Raw genomic sequence first — 24,572 nt, 5'->3', positions numbered from 1 at the left:
GAACAAAATCAATTAAAGGAAGTACAGGTACAGGAAGCAATAATGTTAAAATAGTAATAAACAAAATGGATAACTGCAGTCATTTTAAGAGGACTCGACTCGTGGAAGATAAACTTTAATTGTTGCTGCAAGAAACATCTGTATGAAGTAGAAATTGGTTTCAGTAATATTAGTAGAGAATATGTTCTAGAAAGCGGAGGTAACTGGATGTAAAATCCTGGCAGCAATTTAACAGAATAGTCCCAGATGATTAGGCTGAGGCCAACACCTAATGAAGACGAAAGCCCTGTCTGGTGGGAATTTTGGATGATACCTAAAGAAATATTACATTGTGCGTAAACCAAATTAAGTTGTTTTCACAAGTGTTGTGAAGTTACATATAGTAAAAGGTTTTTTATACATGCACTTCAATTTCTCAGCAAGAGTGGCATAGGATACCTAAACACAGAAGAGAGCATTCATGCAAGATATCTAACTCTTTGCTATAATAGTGCATACAATTCAAAATGATTACACTATCATTACGTCTAGGGTTTTCTGCAGCTACAAGGTGATGGTAATGGAATGTATGGCCCCCGGTATTCATGTCTAAAAAGCAGCCATCACCTTCTTCTCTGTGTGTTCTCTTTTTACGTTTTTTCTTCATTTTTATTAATCAACACTGCTGTTGTTGCTGCTTCTTAGCAAAACTGGTAAAAACAAAATTATAATCATTGAACATAGCGCTCTGGTAATCAAGATGTTTAAAACCTTCAATCTTCTGGGGCAAAGAAAGCACTGTGCAACATTTGGAACTCTTATTTACAAACAGCGTGGACACAGCTTTTCCTGGCTAGAAGACTTCCGCAACTTTCCAGGTCACGCCATCATAGGAGGTCTGACTTAAGTTCGTTTCAAAGCTAACATAAGAAAATTCTGGATGTAGAGTGATGTGAACAGTCCAATGAGTTCCATTCAATTTCATTCCATTCATTGAATACCCACAAGGATTGAACAGTGTGGCATCAATGACAGAACCCGGGGTCAGGTCACGAATTCTCTCAAGAGTGACATCCTTTGCAGTCGCACATTCTTTCATATAGAACTGGTCCATAACTGCTGGGTCAAGCTCATACATCAGAATTTCCAGGGTTTGATCTGGCTGACTGATTACCTGAGTCTCTGGGAAATACAAAGTATACACGTACCAACAGTCAGAATGCATGTGTCCCATACAATATAATATGCTGCTCTGTTTGGGAGAATTGCATTAAGAAACTTTATTTCTTCCTTGAAATTCCGGTGTGGGTACCTTTGGTAAGAAGGCTTCATGAAATTCTTACAAGAATAAAAGAAGCTTTGAATTGAGTGAAACTCAACTGTAATCCCTAGCAAGGGGATGGTACCACGCCTTCAAAATGAAATGTCTTTTGGAGACAAACAAGCTACTGTGAGCACTGCACATCTTTCAAAAGTATGTCCCACTCGGGCGTCTGGTTGGCCCAGTCGGTTGAGCCTCAGACTTCAGCTCAGGTCATGATCTCACGGTTCGTGGGTTTGAGCCCCACATCGCGCTCTGTGCTGACAGCTCAGAGCTTGGAACCTGCTTCATATTCGGTGTCTCCCTCTCTGTGCCTCTCCCTGCTCACGCTCTGTCTCTATCTCTCTCAAAGAATGAATACACATTAAAATTAAAAAAAAAAAAGTGTGTCCCCTTCGGATCTTGGGATGGTGTAAAGATCCTCAGATTCTTGGCTTGCGTCGGGCTGTTGCCTGGAGAACCAAACCTCCCACAGCTTCTTGGTCCCCTCGAAGAAAGGTGCAGCTTCCATCACCATGAGACTGCGAACAACCAACAACCACAGAAAAATCAACCAAATTAAATCTCTTCTCCCACTGCTGCCCCTGCTGCTGCAGACCGTTCCAGCTGTGTTACTAAAGTTCAGGTTCCTATAATTTTATATTAAAATTAAAAAAAGGATTAATAAAAACTTCCCAGCTTTTTTTGTTTGTTTGCTTGCTTTTTGTGAACAAAAGTTGAAGGTGAGTCTGCTGGACATAGAGGCAGATACAGTTCGGTCTCTGGTAGTCTGCTGCCCTGTTAGAGTAGAGTGAGAGCTAGCTAATATCGCTGGCTATATTGTGGGAGTTGATAGTTAATTCCTTCTTTTTTTTTCTTTTTTTATTTAATGTTTATTTATTTAAAAAAAATTTTAACGTTTATTTTTTTAATTTTTTTAAATATATGAAATTTATTGTCAAATTGGTTTCCATACAACACCCAGTGCTCATCCCAAAAGGTGCCCTCCTCAATACCCATCACCCACCCTCCCCTCCTTCCCACCCCCCTTCAACCCTCAGTTTGTTCTCAGTTTTTAAGAGTCTCTTATGCTTTGGCTCTCTCCCACTCTAACCTCTTTTTTTTTTTCCTTCCCCTCCCCCATGGGTTTCTGTTAAGTTTCTCAGGATCCACATAAGAGTGAAAACACATGGTATCTGTCTTTCTCTGTATGGCTTATTTCACTTAGCCTAACAGTCTCCAGTTCCATCCACGTTGCTACAAAGGGCCATATTTCGTTCTTTCTCATTGCCACGTAGTGGCAATCCATTGTGTATATAAACCACAATTTCTTTATCCATTCATCAGTTGATGGACATTTAGGCTCTTTCCATAATTTGGCTATTGTTGAGAGTGCTGCTATAAACATTGGGGTACAAGTGCCCCTATGCATCAGTACTCCTGTATCCCTTGGGTAAATTCCTAGCAGTGCTATTGCTGGGTCATAGGGTAGGTCTATTTTTAATTTTCTGAGGAACCTCCACACTGCTTTCCAGAGCGGCTGCACCAATTTGCATTCCCACCAACAGTGCAAGAGGGTTCCCGTTTCTCCACATCCTTTCCAGCATCTATAGTCTCCTGATTTGTTCATTTTGGCCACTCTGACCGGTGTGAGGTGATATCTGAGTGTGGTTTTGATTTGTATTTCCCTGATAAGGAGCGACGTTGAGCATCTTTTCATGTGCCTGTTGGCCATCCGGATGTCTTCTTTGGAGAAGTGTCTATTCATGTTTTCTGCCCATTTCTTCACTGGGTTATTCGTTTTTCGGGTGTGGAGTTTGGTGAGCTCTTTATAGATTTTGGATATTAGCCCTTTGTCCGATATGTCATTTGCAAATATCTTTTCCCATTCCGTTGGTTGCCTTTTAGTTTTGTTGGTTGTTTCCTTTGCTGTGCAGAAGCTTTTTATTTTCATAAGGTCCCAGTAATTCATTTTTGCTTTTAATTCCCTTGCCTTGGGGGATGTGTCGAGTAAGAGATTGCTACGGCTGAGGTCAGAGAGGTCTGTTCCTGCTTTCTCCTCTAGGGTTTTGATGGTTTCCTGTCTCACATTCAGGTCCTTTATCCATTTTGAGTTTATGTTTGTGAATGGTGTGAGAAAGTGGTCTAGTTTCAACCTTCTGCATGTTGCTGTCCAGTTCTCCCAGCACCATTTGTTAAAGAGACTGTCTTTTCCATTGGATGTTCTTTCCTGCTTTCTCAAAGATTAGCTGGCCATACATTTGTGGGTCTAGTTCTGGGGTTTCTATTCTATTCCATTGGTCTATGTGTCTGTTTTTGTGCCAACATTTATTTATTTTTGAGACAGAGAGAGACAGAGCATGAACGGGGGAGGGTCAGAGAGAGAGGGAGACACACAATCAGAAGCAGGCTCCAGGCTCTGAGCCATCAGCCCAGAGCCCGACGCGGGGCTCAAACTCACGGACCGCAAGATCGTGACCTGAGCTGAAGTCGGACGCTTAACTGACTGAGCCACCCAGGCGCCCCAATGTTTATTTATTTTTGAGAGTGAGAGAAACAGACAGACAGACAGTGTGTGAGCGGGGGAGGGGCAGAGAGAGAGGGAGACACAGAATCCGAAGCAGGCTCCAGGCTCTGAGCTGTCAGCACAGAGCCCCACGTGGGGTCAAACCCACGAACCATGAGATCATGACCTGAGCCGAAGTTGTCTGAGGCTCAACCGACTGGGCCACCCAGGCGCCCCCAAAGTTTATTTTTAAAAGTAACTTGTGGGGGCGCCTGGGTGGCGCAGTCAGTTAAGCGTCCGACTTCAGCCAGGTCACGATCTCGCGGTCCGTGAGTTCGAGCCCCGCGTCGGGCTCTGTGCTGACAGCTCGGAGCCTGGAGCCTGTTTCCGATTCTGTGTTTCCCTCTCTCTGCCCCTCCCCCGTTCATGCTCTGTCTGTCTCTCTCTGTCCCAAAAATAAATAAAAAACGTTGAAAAAAAAAATTTTTAAAGTAACTTGTGGCTTCTGGTCCAGGGCTGCTGACTAAAAGCAAATATTTTTCTTCTCTTACGTCAAGATCCTCATAAAGGGACAATAAAGAGAAAAAAGTAAAAAAAGAGTGACAAAGAGGCTTTCAGTAGACAGAACATTTATAAAACATGAATAAACAGAGGACAGCCATTTTAGAACTTACGGAGAAGGGCCCAGAAGTGGAGGGGGTTGACCTTCCAGATATAACTTCGCGGTGTTAATTTTTAAAAGGGCTGAAATAGTCCCCATTTACTCCCACCTCTATGCAATGCAAACCCCACACAATGCAGTGTGATGTGGAGCTAGGAGTTTCTTTCCAATGAACCTGAAGTGGCTGTCTGTGCACAAACTGGGACAGTTGAGCATTTGCCTCGAAAGCAAAATTGTTCAAATTCTAGTCTTCAGAAACATTCCAGTTTCCTGTTTAATTATTCAAAGTGAACTCTGCCAGTTGACAGGTGCCACCCATCCACACAATATTGCCAGGCATTCTCAATACAAAATGATATTCAAGCATTGCTAGAAATTGAAGAAAAATCTGTAGCAAGACAAAGACCGGGATAAACAAATAGAAAAAAATTACCACAGTCGGAATATCAATTATTGGAGAATTTAATAGAACATTTTTAATAAAGGATTTAACCCTAATGCACAGAAGTTTGAAAAGGTTTTGCAATCTCCAAAATGAGAACAGGGTGATGTAAGAAAGGAATTGCTAAATATTCTTCTGTTATACACAAACTTCCATAGACAATGACTGAAATGGATTAATCAAGAAAAATCAACTTAACAATGTAGAGATACAAAAAGAGCAACGAGGAAAACAATTAGAAAATTGTAAAATGGTTCTTTAATTCATACATTCTTTTTTTTCTTAATGTTTATTTCTGAGAGAGAGAGAGAGTGCAAGTGGGGGAGGGACAGGGAGAGAGGGAGACACAAAATTTGAAGCAGGTTCCAGGTTCTAAGCAGTCAGCACAAAGCCTGATGCAGGATTCAAACCCAACAACCATGAGATAATGACCTGAACCAAAGTGGGACACCTAACCAACCGAGCCACCCAGGTGCCCCTGTAAAATGGTTCTAAGGAAAGACTGAAGAAAAAGAGGTAGTCTGGAAGACCACTGTTTTTGCTTGAAGCCTTTCTACACTGCTTGAGTTTTCAAAACCGTGTATTTCTATTACGTTGTTGCAAAATTTAAATGTTAAAAATTGCAGAAAAATGTGTTTCAAAACATTCCTTCTCAAAATAAGATTTCCAAACAAAAGTCAGGTTTTAAAATTTACCCTTCCTCTATCACTTTAATGCTGAGTATGGAAAACAGAAACAGAAACTCATCTCTAAAGTAGTAACGATGATTTATTTTGTTGTTGTCATTGAGATTCTGTGGTCAAATGTGTACTCTGTGTGAGTCAAATATTGAGAGAAAACTTCAAGATTTCTGTGGTTTAGATAAGCTCTGTCCGTGAATGAAATTCTTCAGGCATTTTGCTAAATATCTCCTATGTCATAGTTAAAGTGCAGCCAACAACATTAAATCCTGCTTTAAAATATTGCTTTTCAATTAATTACCCTCTATGTCTTTTCTACTCATAACCTATTTGCATCAAAGCCATGCGTTCATATTATAAGACATTGGTAATTCTCTGATACAAGCTGGCTTCCCTAGCTTTTAAACTAATAATACTCCTCAGCTCAATGCCAGAAATTCCCTGCTGAGATCAGGTTCTTTGACAGCCAGGATTCTTCAACCAATTTAGACTACAAAACAGCTTTGGACAATTTGGTCCTGCTTTGAACTGCCTAGAGAACAGCCACTACAACATGCCTTTCCCAACTCAAGTTGGCAAAAAGCGTGGTAGAGGCAAGGATATGAAAGGAAATCAGTTCACTACAGCATTTTGGCCAAAGGGAATAATAAAGTCTCAAAAACAAATCAACTAAAGCACAAGTCTGTGAGGCTTCTCTGATATTGTGATCCCAAAAGACTGCCCACCTAGCAAAAAAGTTCAGTGGAAAAGGTCAAAGTAAATGATTGATTAAATGACAACATCAAACTGAAAATTCACCTGTCAAAAATATCGTGAACAAATTTAAAAGGCAAACAAGAAAATGCAGCACATATGACTGAAAAGAACTAGTATTTTACTGTATGAAGAAGTCTTACAGTTTAATAAGACAAGAATGTCAGTCACAAAACAAACAAACAAACAAACAAACAGATGAAGGAAAGTAGTGGACAATCCATAGATACACAAACACACATTCACATGTAACACGATCTCATTTGAAAACATCACATACTATAATCAAAGAAATGAAGATTAATATTCAAATTACTTGGCATTTTTTTCTCAGTTTTCTTGTTTCAAAGATCTTTTTTTTTTTTTAAGTTTATGTACTTATTTTGAGAAAATGAAAGAAAGTGAGAGACAGCTCAAGCTGGGGAGGGGCACAGAAAGAGGGAAAGAGTGAATCCCAAGCAGGTTGGATGTGGGACTCGATCTTACCAATCATGAGACCACGACCTGAGCTGAAATCAAGAGTCAGATGCTTAACAGACTGAGCCACCCAGGTACTCCTTAAATAATTTTTTATTTTTAAATAATCTCTACAGCCAACGTGGGGCTTGAACTTAAAACCCCCAGATCAAGAGTCTCATGCTCTACTGACTGAACTAGCCAGGCGTCCTTCACCTCTCAGTTTTCAATTTTGTTTCTTAAAGATCTGATTACTAAGAAGGAGTAAAGTATACTGAACTCCATATAATGCTAACTGGTACAACTGGTGGAAGCTGGCAAGATTTTTCTAAACAGCATTTTGGATAATATATATCAAAGTTTAAGAATGGTTATACCTAGTTAATTTCTCTTGTAAGACTCCACTTAAAAATTGGGGCACCTGGGTGGCTCAGCTGGTTAAGTGTCTGACTCTTGATTTTGGCTCAGGTCAGGATCTCACGTTTCATGATTTCAAGCCCCTCATCGGGCTCTGTGCTGTCAGCTTGGGATTTTGGGGATTGCTTGGGATTCTCTCTCTCCCTCTTTCCCTCCACCCCTCCGCTGGCTCATGCTCTCTCTCTCTCTCTCTCAAAGTAAATAAATACAATTCAAAAAGTTACTCTACTTAAAAATACCTAAGGTGAAGACTCAAAATTTGTGTATAAGGCTGCTTAAAATAGTATCATTTCTAATACCAGCAGCAAAGGAAGAATTTATATGTCTAACAAGAGAAATGACTTAAATAGATTCTGGATAGGTGACTCTCACATCATGCAAGTTTTCCAAGAATAAAAAAAAAATGCATTTAGCTAAGAAACGTCCTACTTCATAGGGTGGTTAAAAATATCAAGTAAATAGGGGAGCCTGGGTGGCTCAGTCGTTAAACATCTGACTTTGACTCAGGTCATAATCTCACGGTCCATGAGTTTGAGCCCTACGTCAGGCACTGTGCTGACACCTCTGAGCCTGCTTCAGATTCTGTGTCTCCCTCTCTCTCTGCCCTTCCCCCATTTACACTCTCTCAAAAATAAATAAAAATTAGAAAAAAAATTTTTTTAAAGAATATCAAATAAATACACATAAAACCCTTAGAACAGTACCTGGACATTATAATAATAAACATTAACCATTATAAATTAATAATTATTTAATAATAATATTAAAAGCTTATTCACTGGCAAATTTGCCACTGAAATTTTTATCACCTTCTACCACTAACTAGATAGAATGGCACAGAGGTAAATAGTGGAAAGAGTAAAGGCTTTGAAATCAAACAAATGGGAATAATAACAAAGATTACCTGTTTTGAGGGGAGATTTAAAGACATAATGCATTTAAAGTGCATTTATGGGTACCAAAACATTGTAGTACTCAAATAAAAGGCACATTGTCATTATTACTATTAACAAAATATACAAAAAATAATATACTAAATATATGTATTTTTATTGTAGCAAATTTCAAAAAAGATATAATACAAAAATAGAGGTAATAAGAAAATGAACTCTCATGCATGTAATTCTAAGTTTTAATAGTTTTTGACAAATAGACATTGTTGTTTCATTTATGCATCCACCTTCAACACATGCAGTGGATTATTTTGACGGAAACTCTAGGCATTATTTTATTTACAAATGTCTCTGGGATAGCTTGAAAATATGAGCATTCTTTTATTTTTAACATAACCCCAATATTATCATCACATCTAAAGCAATTCTGCAAAATCAACAAAGCCCAGTTAGGGTTCAAGTTCCTTCCCTATTGTCTCCTATATTTTTTGTTTCTTTGAATCCAGGCCCGAGGAAGGTCCATACGTTACAGTACTTTTGTCTCAAGTTTTATACGTGAGTTCTCATCCACTCCTTTTCTTTCTTTGCCACTTGCAGAGGAAATGGGATATTTGTCCAAGGGTTTCCAGCCTCAATTTTGCTTACTGCAGCCCCATGGTGCTGCCCAAAATGTTCCTCTTTATTTCCTGTGTATTGATAGTTAAATTTATATCTAACTTCGCTTTTTTTTTGGCAAGAGTCATTCATAGGCGGTTTTTGTACTTTCACCAGTAGGCATATATGTTTGATTTTCTCTTTTTTGTGTTATGCAAGCAGTCACTAATTATCATTTGCTTAGATCTGTTCTACCATTTGAATGGCAATATTCTAATTCTCATTTTATTCTTTATTACCTAGAATAATATGAAAAGAAACTTCTCACCGTTTATCCTTTGTTAGAATTCATTTGGAAGAAACAGGATGAATGCTAGCTTCTTTTCTTTATATATTCCAATTTTTGCAATAAGTTGGTTTCCTAATGTTCTTTGAAGGGAGCCGTTGATTCCGTCTTAGGGTTTTGCTGATCCTTACAGAGAGATACATATGTTATCACACGTACCTTCTAGCACAAGCCTGCTGGTCGCCCCTCATTGGAGGTCTGTATACCAGGTCTGCAGGACCCCCAGCCAACAGTGCCCCTTCTTCCGAGGTCGAGGTCTCAGTTCTGTTGATTGCTTCTTCATGCTTCCAAGATCTAATAATTGCAACTTTTTCCCTGTTTTCCCGGTCGTAGGTGGTTGTTGCTCCCTATAGTTACTACCTATATGATTTTCTTCGAGTTGTATCATTTCATTTTTTACATATTGACATCCAAGAACAATTTGGAATCAATCCAATGAATAGTGCCAGAAATGGAATCAGTTTCATCTACTTTTCCTGTGGTTTAACTAGTTAGTCCAACAGTACTTATTGAAAAGCTCAGGTTTTCTTGGATATTGTTTGTTCTTCTAAATGTATTGTATAATCAACATGTCAAGCTCCAGACAAAAGCATTGAATACATGATAAAGGCAGTATTTAAGTCAGTGGGGAACAAATTCTTGTTGGAGTGAAGAAGTGCTGCTGTTGTGACACTCAGAGCAAGTGAGGCAAAACAGGGAGGCTAAGCATCCTTAATTTTCCCTTCCAAGATCCAGCCTTGGCAGCAGCACCCCCATCAGGCAGAGACTTACTGAAGCCAGCGCACGAACAGAAATGTGGTTAGTAGAGGCCCAGACTGCAAATCTAGTCAATTATACACGGGCAGGGGCAGGTTTTGAAATGGAGACACAAGAGTGTAACAACTGGTTGTTTACAGTCTTCTGCTCTTATAGAAGAATTGCCACTAACAGCATTGCGCACATACTTTTTCATAGATTTGCTGGTGCATTTTGAGATACCTAGAGATGAGATTGCTGGCTCAAAGAATAATGTAGAATATTGCCAAATTCTCCTCCAGGGAGATTTACCATTTTGTATTCCCAACAGAAAGGTTCGACAGTGCTGGTTTTCCTTCAGTCTCATCATAATATAGTTACACTTGGGGATCCTTTGCCAATCTGATTGGTGAGAAACAGTAGTTCAGCTTTAATTAGCACATTTCTCTTATGGAGAGTCGTGGACATTTTCATGTAATAAAGAGCTACTTGCATTTCTTTTTCTGTGACCTATCTGTTCATATCTGTACATTGCCCATTTGTGTTTTATCTCTCTGCCTTCAGAAGGCTTTTATATATTAGAGGTAGTAACTCTTTGAACTGATGCAATTTTCAAATCTTTTTCCTATTAGTCACTGTGTTTCTTACTTTGCTTTTTGGGTTTTTTGCAATGGAAAGTTATTTCTTAATACGGTTAAATGTAATATATCAGTATTTTTTCTTAGTGCATCTAGATTTCGACTCCTATTTAGAAAATTTTCCTGTCATGTTATAAATGAATTCCCCCATGTTTCCTTCTTGCTTTATAGTTTCATTTTCTGTTAGAATTTATCTTGTCTACAGTGTCAGAAATACATATAATTTTATCTATTTTCTTTATGGTTAACTAGGTATCCCAACACTACATATTAAGTGTTCATTTTCTCCTCAATGTTTAAATGCTGCTTTTATTGTCTACTAAATTTCCATATGCAGTAAGATCGATTTATGGCTTACCTATTCTATTATACGGGCCTGGTTTCCATTTGTACACATAGCATAGTGATTAAGAAATGGAAACTCTGGAAAATGTTTTATTTTTTTTTATTTTTTATTTATTTATTTTTTTAATTTATTTTTGGGACAGAGAGAGACAGAGCATGAACGGGGGAGGGGCAGAGAGAGAGGGAGACACAGAATCGGAAACAGGCTCCAGGCTCCGAGCCATCGGCCCAGAGCCTGATGCGGGGCTCGAACTCACGGACCGCGAGATCGTGACCTGGCTGAAGTCGGAGGCTTAACCGACTGCGCCACCCAGGCGCCCCTGGAAAATGTTTTAATAGAGTTAGTTACTACTTCTGGAATCTATGTCCTGATTATTATTTGCTCTGTTAAATGACTTTCATAATTAACTTGCCAAGCTCCAAAGAAAACTAGCTTATTAATATTTTCTTGGAAAAGCTTTAATGTTATAAATTATTGCACGGAAGAATGAATTCTATAAAACATTGTCTAAGAATATGGTATGTGCTTTCATTTGTTTATATAGACACACACATTTGTTGGACATAAATTTATATACAGGTATGCTATGATTTTTCTTTTGTAAATGGAATTGTCTCATTCATAGCATCTTTTTAAATATTGATTTCATGATTTTATAATCTGATATCACCCTGGAATTCTCCTGTTTAAGTTTCCCCATCAATTTTTTTGATTTTCCACATATATAATTCTATCTTTACTTTCTAATAGAATTCTTACTTTCTAATTCTTATGCCTTTGTGTTTGACTGCTTTTATAAGTAATAGCTCTAATAAAAATGCTAAATAGTAATAGAAAGACAAAATATATTTGCCTTACGTCTGACATTAATCAGAAAGCTTCTAATGTTTTCCCATTGGGTAAGATACCGACTTTAGGGCAATGGTGCGTGCATGTGTGTATGTGTGTGTGTGTGTGTGTGTGTGTGTGTGTGTGTGTGTGTACGTGCATGCACAAATCAGATTTTTGTCTTTAAGGACAATAAATTTCAAATACTCTTAAATACCTGAATATGAGCATTATGATTTATCTCTTTAGCTCTATTAATACAACAGATTATATAAATGTGTTTGTTAATGTTTAACTATCATTGCACATTGCATTCCTAGCATCACATATTCCATGTTGATATGATTGGATTGTAATTTTATTTTCGGTACAATCTTTTATGTTTAGGGTTAATAATTCACCCATTTCATTCCGGATATGAATTTGTATTTTTCCTTCTTTTCTCTGTTCTAGAATAGTGTAAATAGACTGAAGACTTTATCTTCAGAGTGTGGCAAAATTCTCATCTCGATCCATTCAAAGTCTTTATTATTATTATTATTATTATTATTATTATTATTGGAGTAATCTCTTACTTTCCCTATTTATTTCATGATAATTGATCTGTTTAGACTATCTTTTAGGATTAAAGGATAAATTTTTATTTTGATAAATTCTATTTTGCTAGAAAATTATTCATCTTATCTGGATTTTCATACATATTTGCATAGAGGAGAGGTATGCAGACTAATGACATATTTCCCATATATATAAAATTTCTAAATTTATGTATTCATGTTTTTCCCTACACTTTTTAAAAAATTAATATGGCTAAATATTAGTTTTTTATTATGATAATTTCATTTTTTTAATGTTTTATTTATTTTTGAGACGGAGAGACAGAGCATGAACAGGGGAGGGTCAGAGAGAGGGAGACACAGAATCTGAAACAGGCTCCAGGCTCTGAGCTGTCAGCACAGAGCCCGACGTGGGGCTCGAACTCATGGACCACGAGATCATGACCTGAGCCGAAGTCGGCCGCTTAACTGACTGAGCCACCCAGGCGCCCCATGATAATTTCAAATAAATGAGTTCACTATTCTTAATAATGTTTTGTTATACATTTCAATTTTGGAGCTGGTTTAATTCTTCTGCTTTGTTTGGTTTATATAGTTCTTCATAAAGTTTCTTTTACTAAGCAGTTAGGTGTTTAATTCCCTTTTCATTTTTATTGTTATAAGTATTTAACCTACAAATTTTCCTCTAGTACCTAATTTAGCTGTGTTTCATCAATTCTGATATGTTGTGTTCTCATAGAACTTTATTTGCAAGAACATCTGAAGTTTTGGTTTCCTCTTTGACCCCAAGAGTTGTGTGACAGCTGATTTTGTGTGTCAACTTGACTGGGCCAGAAAGTGCCCAGATATTTGGTCAGTCATTATTCTGGGTGTGTCTGTACGGATGTTTAGGATGAGATAAACATTTGAAGTGGTAGACCAAGCAAAGCAGATTGCTCTCCCTAATGTGGGTGAGCCTCATCCGATCAGTTGAAGGCCTGAAAAGAATTAAAAAGTTAATCCTTTTGCAAATAAAAAGGGAATTCCTCTTTGTGATCGTTTGATATGGGTTATTAGTCTTCTCTGGCCCTTGAATTAAGACTGAAACATCTGCTCTTCTTGGGCCTTGAGACTACTGACTTCCATATCAGACTTAGATTGAAATTACACATCAGCTCTCTTGGGTCTCCAGTATGTCAACTCACTTTTCAGATCCTGAGACTTGTGAGCCTCCATAAATGCCAACCTATTCTTTGTAATATATCTCTCCTTCCCTCTCTCTCTGCAGAGAGAGAGAGAGAGAGAGACAGAGACAGAGACAGAGGAAGGAAGGAAGGAAGGAAGGAAGGAAGGAAGGAAGGAAAGGAGGGAGGAAGAAAGGAAGGAATGGAGAAAGGAAGAAAGGAAGGAAGGAAGAAAGGGAAGGAAGGAGGGAGGAAGGAGGAAGGAAGGAAGGAAGGAAGGAAGGAAGGAAGGAAGGAAGGAAGGAAGGAAGAAGGAAGGAGGAAGGGAGACACATAGATATATAGATAGATACATAAAAAATAATCTATGAGATATGCTTTTCTGGATAACCCTAATACAAGTTGTTTATTGATTTATTTTTAAAATCCCAGGTGGAAGGTACTTTTGTAACTTTGGAATGCTTCTGGTTTTAGTTGCAATCTGGTTATGCTATTTATGTTATTTCAATCACACACACACACACACACACACACACACAGACAACCTTACTGTTTCTATAACCATCCTATTTTGGAGAGGAGGAGGAACTTGTTTTGGCTTGAGAAATGTGTATTTCTCCTCCCTGTTATTGATGTCTCCTATTTGTCCTTGTGTCTCCTGTGGCTACTATTTTATGGAAGTTATTGCTATGGGATGAAACCTATTGCCCTGGACTGTTTGCCTACCCTGAACTACTAAATCAGAGAGAAATCAACTTCTATTTTCTTGAGACTGCATTTTAGATCTCTTTCTTTAGCTTGCCTTACTGTATGTAACTAACCACAGTCAAACTTACCAAGTCTGTAGCTCTGAAGAGAGAATGGCTCAGTGACAAGAATCTTTACAAAATAGTTCTAACTAATGCAAATAAAATGTGGCACACATTTGGGAGTAATTCATAAAAGATGCTTTCTATTATTTTGCCACTCTCTTCCCTACAACTACTTAAAATTCTAATAATTATATTCCACAGACTAATTGATGATCTTGCATCCAAAGATTTATAACACAAGACAATAAGTTATTAAGTTTGAATAAATAGTATAAAATATTTATCTTATTACATTTGAGCTGCTGTAACAACAGAATACCATAACTGAGTGGCTATTTCTCACAGTTCTGGGGGCCAGAAAGTTCAAGATCAGGATGCCAGCAGATTTGGCATCTAGTGAGAGCCCACATCCTGGTTCATAAGTGGCCATTTTCTTGCTGTGTCCTCACATGGTGGAAAGGGTGAGTGAGTCCTCTGGGATCTCTTTTATTAGGGCACATATTCCATTTATGAGGACTTCACCATTATGACTTAATCACCTTCCAAAGGTCCTGCTTCCAGATACCATCACACTGGGGATTAAATTTCAACATGAATTCTGAAGGGACACAAACACTCAATCTGTACCAACACTGTATTACTTAAATGACTATATAAACATGTAACACATAAGTAAAGACCAAGCAACCTACTTAAAAACTGTATGCCATACATTAGTTGTGAAGAATATAAAATTCCTCTTCTCCTAATTGTCCTGGAAACTTCCTTTTAGGTGTTATTAATAGTATTGCTTCATTTTACATAAGCAATCATCCTAAATTTCCTCATTTCTTAGGTTATAATTGAAGAAATGACCACTTTGAAGTTGTGTAACATTTAACAAATGTATGTTTAGTTGGTTAGATTCTTTAACTGGCCAACCTCCAATCCAGTTTGTTCCATCAAGATGAAGTACAACAATGTTTTTATTTTTTTTATGTTGTTACATTAGGAAAATAACAGGCACAGCTCAAATTTATCTGTATTTCAGATAAAAAAATACTGCAAAAATAAGTTGAAAATTGAATTTTCACATATATGAAGTGGGTGGTTTACTTAAAAACAATTTATGAGTAACATTTTTGAAATGAGTGCATGGTCAAAGTCTTATCCTATTTCACTGGGGCTAATAGCTTCAATTCCTTATTCAGGATTCTTTGGGAGTAATTTATAAAGTTACCAGAATTGCAAAAATTTTCCTGGTACCACAATTCAGAGATCTTACAAGGTAAGCAGATTTTGGTAGGGTAGTATATTACTTTAACCACCATTCTCATAACGTTGAGTGATGTAATAATAATGCAATGTTGGGACGCCTGGGTGCCTCAGTCGGTTAAGCGTCTGACTCTTGGTTTTGGCTCAGGTCATATCTCATTGTTCATTGAGTTCAAGCCCCATGTTGGACTCTGTACTGACAGTGAGGGGCCTGCTTGGGACTCTCTCTCAAAATAAATAAACGTTAAAAAAAATAATAATGCAATGTCTTGAATACTACAGTAATAACAGTTTAAAAACTCAAGTTCATAAATTATTTAATAGGTAGGGAGGTAGGTATATAGCAAAAAGACAGAAATTGGAGTGCATCCAAGTTTTTTCCTAGTACATGTCCCTCATACATATAAGCATTTGAATGTGTTTCATTGAGAGTACAAGGTCAATTGGCTAAACAAAATGTACTTCAAATTGTGACTTAACTGCAAGCCTATCTTAGCATAAGGTAAGCAAAAGTTTACAATATAGTTCTTTAACACACTTGAGGTAAATTATCATATAGCTTATTAATCTTTAGTTACTTCCTTAAAAACAGTTTGAGAGATTCTATAATCAATGCAATTATGTATGCTTAAAGTACTCCTAATACCTGACTTAACCCACAAAATATGCAGGTTCCTATTACTTTCTCTAGTTTTTAAAAAAATCAAACTCTGATTACCCCTATAGAAATCTGTCATATAGCCCTCATTTAGCAAGTACTTAATTTTAATATTGTTCTGATGGCAATATAGAGTCATATCATAGATATACGTGTATATATATATATGTGTATATATATGATATGTGTATATATATGATATATATGTGTATATATATGATATATACGTGTATGTGTGTGTGTGTGTGTGTGTGTGTGTGTGTGTGTGTTTAACTTAAACACGTTCAATTACATTAGGCTTGGAGAAAAAGAAGGACAGGAACTGAGGGAAGGCAAACAGAGAGAAGAGTCGGGAGAAACTAAGAGACTAAAACATACAGATGACAGAGACAAATAGAAGGTAAACAAATGTATACAGCACAGAACATTCCATCTACTGTTCTGCTCAGTAGCTCTCCATGCTCCTGAGTGGTTTCTCGTTTTCACTTTGCTCTCACAAAAGGAAAAGGGAATGTCCTCACATTCTGTGTCGGCCTACTGCACCATTCCATTAGTCATGTACGTGTCCTGGTAAATGTGTACTACAGTATACACTCTATATATTGACAGAAAACTATATTAAGTGAATACTGAACTTTATTATAAACTATATTTTGTCATTAATTTTGATTATGTAATTTAAGATTTAGAATTTTATAATTTAAGAGATTTTGAAAATATATTTTTATGTTACGGGCCTGTTTCAGAGGTCATTCCTACAACAGGAGGGATGAAGCCCCTCCTCCACCCACCCTGTTCATGTGACCTAAGTTCCAAGCAACAATCTCAAAAATGAACTTTTGGAAATTATCCAAGATCTGAACTGGGAACAGCCTTTGTATTACCAAGATTAACTAACAGAATTGTTGACATTAGAGAATGCAGCATTCGTATTTAGTATGCCACCTAGAACAGTACTATCACTTAACCATTTATTAGAGGCTTGAAATCCTCTACTTCCTCGATACCTCCATCACTCATTTATTCATTTTACCAGATAAAAATTTACGATTGCTTATTAATAAGAATTTAACTTAACTCAATTTAATCTGCAAATAATCTAAACCAGGCATGATTTCCCTCAACTTTACAATAAGAAAATGGGAGTAATGAGCCAGATAGCTAAGGGGCAGAACTAGATTCTGAATATAGATCTTTCTGAATTCAAAGTCCACACTATTTTCGGAAGTTGCCTTTAATGCAAAAATCTAGAAAGGATACCGTTTAAAAAGAGTGACAGAACGTTGTTTTCAAAACTGTATGTTTATTTCTGTAGTTGGCATCATGCTTACGATTTAAATGTTCTCATTTTTGAAGTGGTCTTAAAACTCTCCTGCATGTGTTAGCTAATAAAATATCTGTCTACTTCTTTGTTGTTGTTGTTATATTTGTCAGACAGCCATCAGTTATGGTTGTGTGCCTGATTGGAAGATCTTTCATTTCAAGAAAATGTGAAATGTTTCCATGGAGATCAGCTTGAGATAGCCCAGTGACGAACTTCTTAGCTATAATTTCACATTGGTTTCTATGGTTTCCAGATAGGGGAAGAAAATGAACTTGCAGATTTTTTTGTCATGTAAAAGGTTATTGGAAAATAAGAGATACTGCTCAAATTAATGTCATCCCCTTCCAGGAAAGCAACTGCTGTTACCAAAAAACATGAAAGCTTTGAAGATGCATGTTGTCCATCCATGCACTTTTCTATACTGGTAACAAATGAGGGACTAGCATGATACTTAAACAACTTCCAAAATTAGCTGAAACTTCTCTTAAAAGGGCTGAATTCATTGTTTCAATGTTTTAACAATGGGTACTAATAGCTGGCTTGCGATCTAGTTCACTTTTCTTGCATCACCTCTTTAAAGACAGAACACTGCATCTGCTAAATCAGTTAAGGAGCAGGGGAAAACTGACACAGAGATAGCTCTTTATTCATGGCTTATAACTGAAACCAGAATTTAGCAGTTTTTTTAGATACTTGTCATTGTTATTATCTGTAAGGTTGTGTTATGAAGCAAGAACTAAGAAGCAGTGGACCTCATATTCAAATCCTGTTAAGTGGTGTATATAATTAGACTGATCAAACATATCACCCCTTTAGCCCTATTCTCCAGCCTGACTCTTACTTACCAATCCTCTCAATAATTGGCATGCATCCACAGCATGTATTTATCAACACACCATCACCACTTGGGATAAGATCAAGGTTGTCTTTTCTTAGGAAGTCAGTGAAATTCCTAATGGAGCAGTACACCAAAACAGAGAGATGTGAACTCTATTTCATCTTCATTAAAAAAAAAATAATAATAATTATGTTTATATATTTATTTTTGGAGGGAGGGAGGGAGGGAGGGGGGAGAGAGAGAGAGAGAGAGAGAGAGAGAGAGAGAGAGAGAGAGAGAATAGAGAGGGCACAAGCCAAGGAGGGGTGGAGAGACAGGGAGAGAGAAATCCCAAGCAGGCTCTGTGCTGTCAGTGCAGAGCCAGATGCGGAGCTCAAACTCAAGAACCATGAGATCATAACCTGAACCAAAACCAAGAGTTGGACACTTAACCGACTGAGCCACCCAGGCGCCCCTCATCTTCATTTTATATACTTCAATGTCACTTAGCCAATCCATGGCTAATCATGGGCATATATCTATTCAGCAAGATACATGACCAGCTTACAGACTTTATAGGATTAGTATAATTTCAAATGAAAAAAATCCAATAATTTAACAGCTGTAACAGCACATAGATATGGAAAACAATTACTCATTCTTCACTTATTCATGCTTATTTACAGCCTAATAGCAGAATATAGCCCTGGCAGCTCAGTCTTTCCAAATAAAGGGAGAATATGTAACAAAACAAAGTTATCCAACTCTGCTGACAGCAGGCAAATGTATTCAATAAATGCCAAGTAATATTTTCCTTATAATGATAATATATAATAATGTAATTTTCCAAGAAGGGCATGAGACAATGTAAGGACTGTGTTGTGGCTGTAATTTTATAAATGCATCCAAAATTTGCTTTAAGGCACATGGAGAACAACAACATGGCTTGCCTCCAATGTTTTACATATGATCAAAATATAATAACCAGTGAGGAAGGTTAGAAGCAGTAAAAGATTCAATATCTAAATTGTATTATAAGAAACCAGTGGCCACAAATTTTAATACCACAATATTTTTAAGTATATATATGTATATATACATTCCTTAAAATACTTGTATTCTTAAAAAATATACATGGATATGTATGTGTATATATTCTCTCTATAGGTTTGTGTATATGTCTATGCCTGTATCTATCTATCTATACATATATATATGTATAGATAGATAGATAGATATAGATATATAGATATACACACATGCACTCTCTCTACACATACATACATCACACACACACACACACACACACACACACACACACAGGCTTATATACACGTATATAAACCTGAAGAGGTAGGCTTTAACCCTCATTTCAAATAATAAAATATTCAGGGTGAAGCTAAAGAAAGTAACTACCATTTTAAAAAATACTCATTACATGCCACATGCATTCCTTAACTCTACTTCCTTATTGATCTACTCTCTTCATAATGTTTTTTCACTCCCAAGGTTTTCACAACAATCTGTTCTTTGCTCCCTATCTTCTCTAGTTTCAGCTTGAATCTTTCCAAAATTTCCAACCTGTATACCTGAAAAAAAAGACTAACAGTGTTAACTTGAAAGTAAAAGAACAGGTCTGAAGTTTGGCTTCTGACACCACTGTTTACAAGTTGTGTGTTTGGGAAAGTTTCATTCATTCTGAACTTAGGGTATACAGGTGTGTAAATCGATGGCCCTATGTGGAGTTTCCTATTACCAGTGGACCTAGGAAGAATTCAAATCTGGTTCTGCAAAATAAGCTGGCCATAACCGAAAGTGGAGGGCTTTGGCAATACAGTTTAATCCCAAGCTGGTACTGAAGAAGACTGGAAATCTTCCTGGTAGGCAGTACTTTAAGCAGCATACATAGTTGATCATTTTGCCTGGAAGGAGAAATTACCAGAGGTACAATTCTGTACTAAGTCACGGAGATCAGTTAATGGCTTGACAGGCTGATCAGGAATTAAAAGGAACACTTAGAAAACTGGTGACAGCAAGTTTAGGAGTGGATTATGTGAACAGACTTCTCTAAACGGGCATAGAGTGAAATGATATTCAGTTCCCATATAAATACTCATCGAAAGGATAGTCAGCAGAGTATTATCTTAATAATCAGATGGACAAGATGACCCATTTTATGGCTATTACTTTCTCAGCCACCATATGCCTTCTCAATGGTTCTGACACAAAGTGACCATGACAGCAGAGATGACTATGTGTGGCCTCCCAATGTGGACTTACACTTATCAAGACTAGTATGGCTACAGGAACCAGTGAGTACACCCAATCTACCAACAGACAGGCCACCCCTGCACCTAGATTTAGCACCATTCCTTGGGTGCTGAAGTTGGGGGGTGGGTAGGGAATCAGCCATCAGTGCAAGGTTGACTTCACTGGGCCACTTCAATCATGGAAAAGGCAGTGATTTATTACCACTTTAGCGGACACTTAACTGACAATGTAGATTTACCTTGTTTCCCTGCAACTTTTCTGTGAATGCTATCATCATCCATGAACTTGCCAAATGCCTTATTTAGTACCTTGGTTCAAAGCACTGATTCTGACCAAGAAACTTACTTTATAGAAAATTAAATACATAAGTGAATTCATGCTTATGGAATTCACTGATCTTACTATGTTTCCCATCACTGATAGATAGAATGCTGCACCCACCTTTTGAAGTACTCATTATAGCAACAGCTGGATAATACTGCCTTGCCAGGCTGACGTAATGTCTCCCATGCTCTAAATAACCAATATATGGTGCTATTTTCCCAGAGCTGGGAATTTCAGGACTGGGAATCAAGAGGTGGAGATGAGAGGGTCCTCCACAATTACCTCTAGTGATCTACTAGAAAAATATTCACTTCCATAACTTTGGGTTTTGCTGGTCTAGAAGTTTTAGGCTTCTACTAGGGATCACAGTAATGGTTCCATTAAACTGGAAGTTGACAGCGTCACCCTGCCATAGGTAGAGGGACTTCATATCCTCTTTTAGAGACAGGACTAGTGTATTGGTTTTATAAGGGAAAGTTGCATCATGTTAGGTAAAAGCATTATTTTTGTTGTCTTTACTTGAAATATAGATATGGTTGGGAAAGATGTGCACTTACGTCAAATGGACAAGGGGCAGACTACTGTGGCCTTTTTAAGTGTCAACTTGGCTAGGCTTCAACTACTTTCTCCAGAATTCCTTCCCTCTGCGGTTTCAGGTTAGGGTTAACCACAAGGGAGAGATATATAAGGATGGGAAACATAAAATAGCAAGCATTTTGTCCTTGGAAGGCTGGCATAAAACACCGAGCACTGTGCAAGTTGTGTATGCCATTGCTGATCTTCTGGCTTGCTTTACTGATAAGGAACAGCCCCAGGGCCTATAGCTATTTAAACTTCTACCAGTTTTTCAGCTTTTTTGAGCACGGGGGCAGGTGAATGTGCACTGACACAATGAAGGGCACTGACTTCTCCCAGAAGTCATCCGCATCATCTTAGTTACAGGCAGTGACAAATGTGCCCAGGTTCTAGTTCACAGTCATGATTCCAATGCATCACTTTTCAATTTCAGTTGGCTTTTGCTCTCCCCTACTTCACATCAAGCTTCCCTCCTTTACTGAGAACTTATTATCAAATGGCGAGGCAATAGCCTCCACTAGCTCTCACCATTGCATCAGTTCTAATTCCCATAATTAATCTGATATTCTATATGACTTACACTGGTTCGGTCTCTCTGATTAAACCCTGACTGATAGAATTAGTATGGAGAATTTATTTAAAAACCTCTACAAAGTGATCAAGACAAACAACTAAATAGAAAAATGGAGAAAGAGGGGCACCTGGGTGGCTCAGTCAGTTAAGCACCTGACTTCAGCTCAGGTCATGATTTCATAGCTTGTGAGTTCGAGCCCCACGTCGGGCTCTGTGCTGACAGCTCAGAGCCTAGAGCCTGGAGCCTGCTTCAGATTCTGTGTCCCTCTCTTGCTCTGCCCCTCCCCTGCTTATGGTCTGTTTATTTCTCTCTCAAGAACAAATAAACATTAACAATTTTTTTAATTATATAAAAAAAGAAAAATGGAAAAAGAAACAGAAAAGTCACAAATACAACATACACAACACACACACGCACACACAATGTTGGACCTCATCAATAATTAGATTAGGGAAATGCAAATTAAGATATGAGCTACTATTTTACACTCAGCAAAGCAGTGAAAATTATAATGTATGATAAGTCTTAAGAGTGAGTTTGGATTAACAAAAGGAAGCTGTATACATTACTGGTGAGATTGTAAACTATTTATCCACTTCGGGAAATAATCCAGCAATACTGATAAAGCTAAAAAAGCATTCCCTAAGAACTACCAATTCTACACCTAGGAAGGACCCTAGAGGAATTCTCATATAGTAAAACTGGGAAGGAACACATAATGTCCTTTGTCTACAGAATAATAGTAATAACGTATACTTGAACTTCAGAAACAATATATTTATCTTGAGGTTAGTCATCCAGGAGGAGATGGTCTCCATTGTCAACTATAGTATGCAGCCCCCAAAGATCCCTGCCTTGAGGTAATCATGCCCTTGCATAATCCTCTCCCATTTTTTTATAGCCTTGATTTAGTGTCTCACTTCTAGTGAACAAAAAGTATGATAGAGGTTATGGAATGTCACTTGCAAGATTAGGTTACAAAAGAACAGGGCTTCTGTCTCTCTTACTCTGTTACACTGTAAGCTGCCCTACAGAAAGACCCACACAAAAGGAAACGATGTCTCCAGCCAATAATCAGCAGTGCAGAAATAGGTTCTACTTATATAAATGGGTTAGAAAAAAGCTTAGGGTGGAAAGCCGCCAGCACGGGGCGAAAGCCCCAGAGGTTAGCTAGCGAGATATCATAATGGGATCACGAGTAACTTGTTATATAACCTGCAGGAAATTATACTATTGTAGTTTGATCAAAAACACCACTTGCTTCCAGACCCTCTGCTTCTTACACAAGTTAATGATTACTGTCTGATTGATTGTTTTCTCCATGTTCACATGTATAAGATCTTGTTTCCTTCACATTTACCACGTGGGTAATATCTTGTGAGCTCAATAAGTACAGAGATGAAACCCCTGTTTGGGGCTCTTGTCTCCTCCGGGACATTAGCCTCTCTCGTATTCAATTCTGCGTCCGCTCTCTTGCTGGACAAGAGAGAACTCCAGACTCAGAGCCTGAGACATTCAGCCAGGTCCTAAGGCCAGTAAGCAGCCATATGTGTTTGGATATAGATCCTCCCCTAGTTATGCCTCGAAATGATTATAGCCCTGACACTCTGATTACAGAAGTGAGAGAACCTGAGCCAGAGACATCCAGCTAAGTCATACTGAGATTCTTGACACACAGAAACTATGAGATAATAAATGTTCGTTGTTTTAAGTCACTGAGTTTTAGGATAATTTATAAAATAGCAATAGATAACCAATACACCCTCCAATAATCATTGCAAACCCAGAGCAGTAAACAAATTCATTGTTTTCAGGCTAATATTCATAAATTCAACCAATAATTACTGAATGTCTAATCTATCAGGCCCTGTTATAGGGATAAAGTCATGAAAAACCCAGTTTCCAAACTATGCTTTTATGGAGTTTTGCACAAAGACAGTAAACAAAATATATCTTATGTCAGATGATGGTAATTGCTATGGAGAAAGATAAAGCAAGGAAAGAGGACAAAGACCAATCTAAGTTGCAATTTTAAAAAGGTTGCAACTTTAAAAAGGGTAGTCAGAGGTCTCCTGTGAAAAGACGACATAGGAATGAAACCCTGGAAAGTATGATGAAATGAGTCATACAAGATCCGCAGGAAGTACATTCCAAGCAGAGAAAAGAGCAAATGGAAAAGTCCTGATGCAGGGGTAAAACTGACCAGTGCAGCATCCAAGGGGTCTGTGTATCCTTCAGAAGACTTTTGCTTTAACTCCGGAGTGAAATAGGGAGTCACTGGGTTTTGAAAAGAGGAATGATATCACTAATGTTTTAGAATGATCATTCTGTCTGCTGTGTTAAAAATATTGCGTGTGGTGGGGTAGAAGGTGCAGGTTTGGCAGGGGCCATCATGTGTAGAAGCTATGAGACTGGCTAGAAAGTTTTTCTAATAACCCCAGTGAGAGTATGGCGGTTCAGATCATGGTGGGAAAGATGAAGGATGTGAAAAATGGTCAGATTATGAATATGTTTTCAAGAAAGATTCAATAGAATTTGCCAAATAATTAAACTAATTTGTAAGATACATATGTGCGTATATCCACTGAAGGATACCTAGTGTAAATCATTAAGCCAGAAGAATATAGGCTTTATTAATTCCACTTTCAAATATTTATTATTCATAACC

The 24,572-nt window shown here is 37.7% G+C and overlaps 1 pseudogene; it reads right to left on the bottom strand.

Annotated features, from left to right (window-relative positions):
• Nucleotides 1-579: 579 nt before the first annotated feature.
• On the bottom strand, nt 580-2,047 carry LOC109275545 (S-adenosylmethionine decarboxylase proenzyme-like; annotated as a pseudogene).
• Between the last annotated feature and the right edge of the window lie 22,525 nt (nt 2,048-24,572).

Source organism: Panthera pardus, unplaced genomic scaffold (genome assembly GCF_024362965.1).
Source record: "Panthera pardus isolate Hobbes unplaced genomic scaffold, ASM2436296v1 HiC_scaffold_13, whole genome shotgun sequence".
In the NCBI taxonomy this organism is placed as follows: Eukaryota; Metazoa; Chordata; class Mammalia; order Carnivora; family Felidae; genus Panthera; species Panthera pardus.
This window is presented reverse-complemented; position numbering and strand designations above follow the sequence as displayed.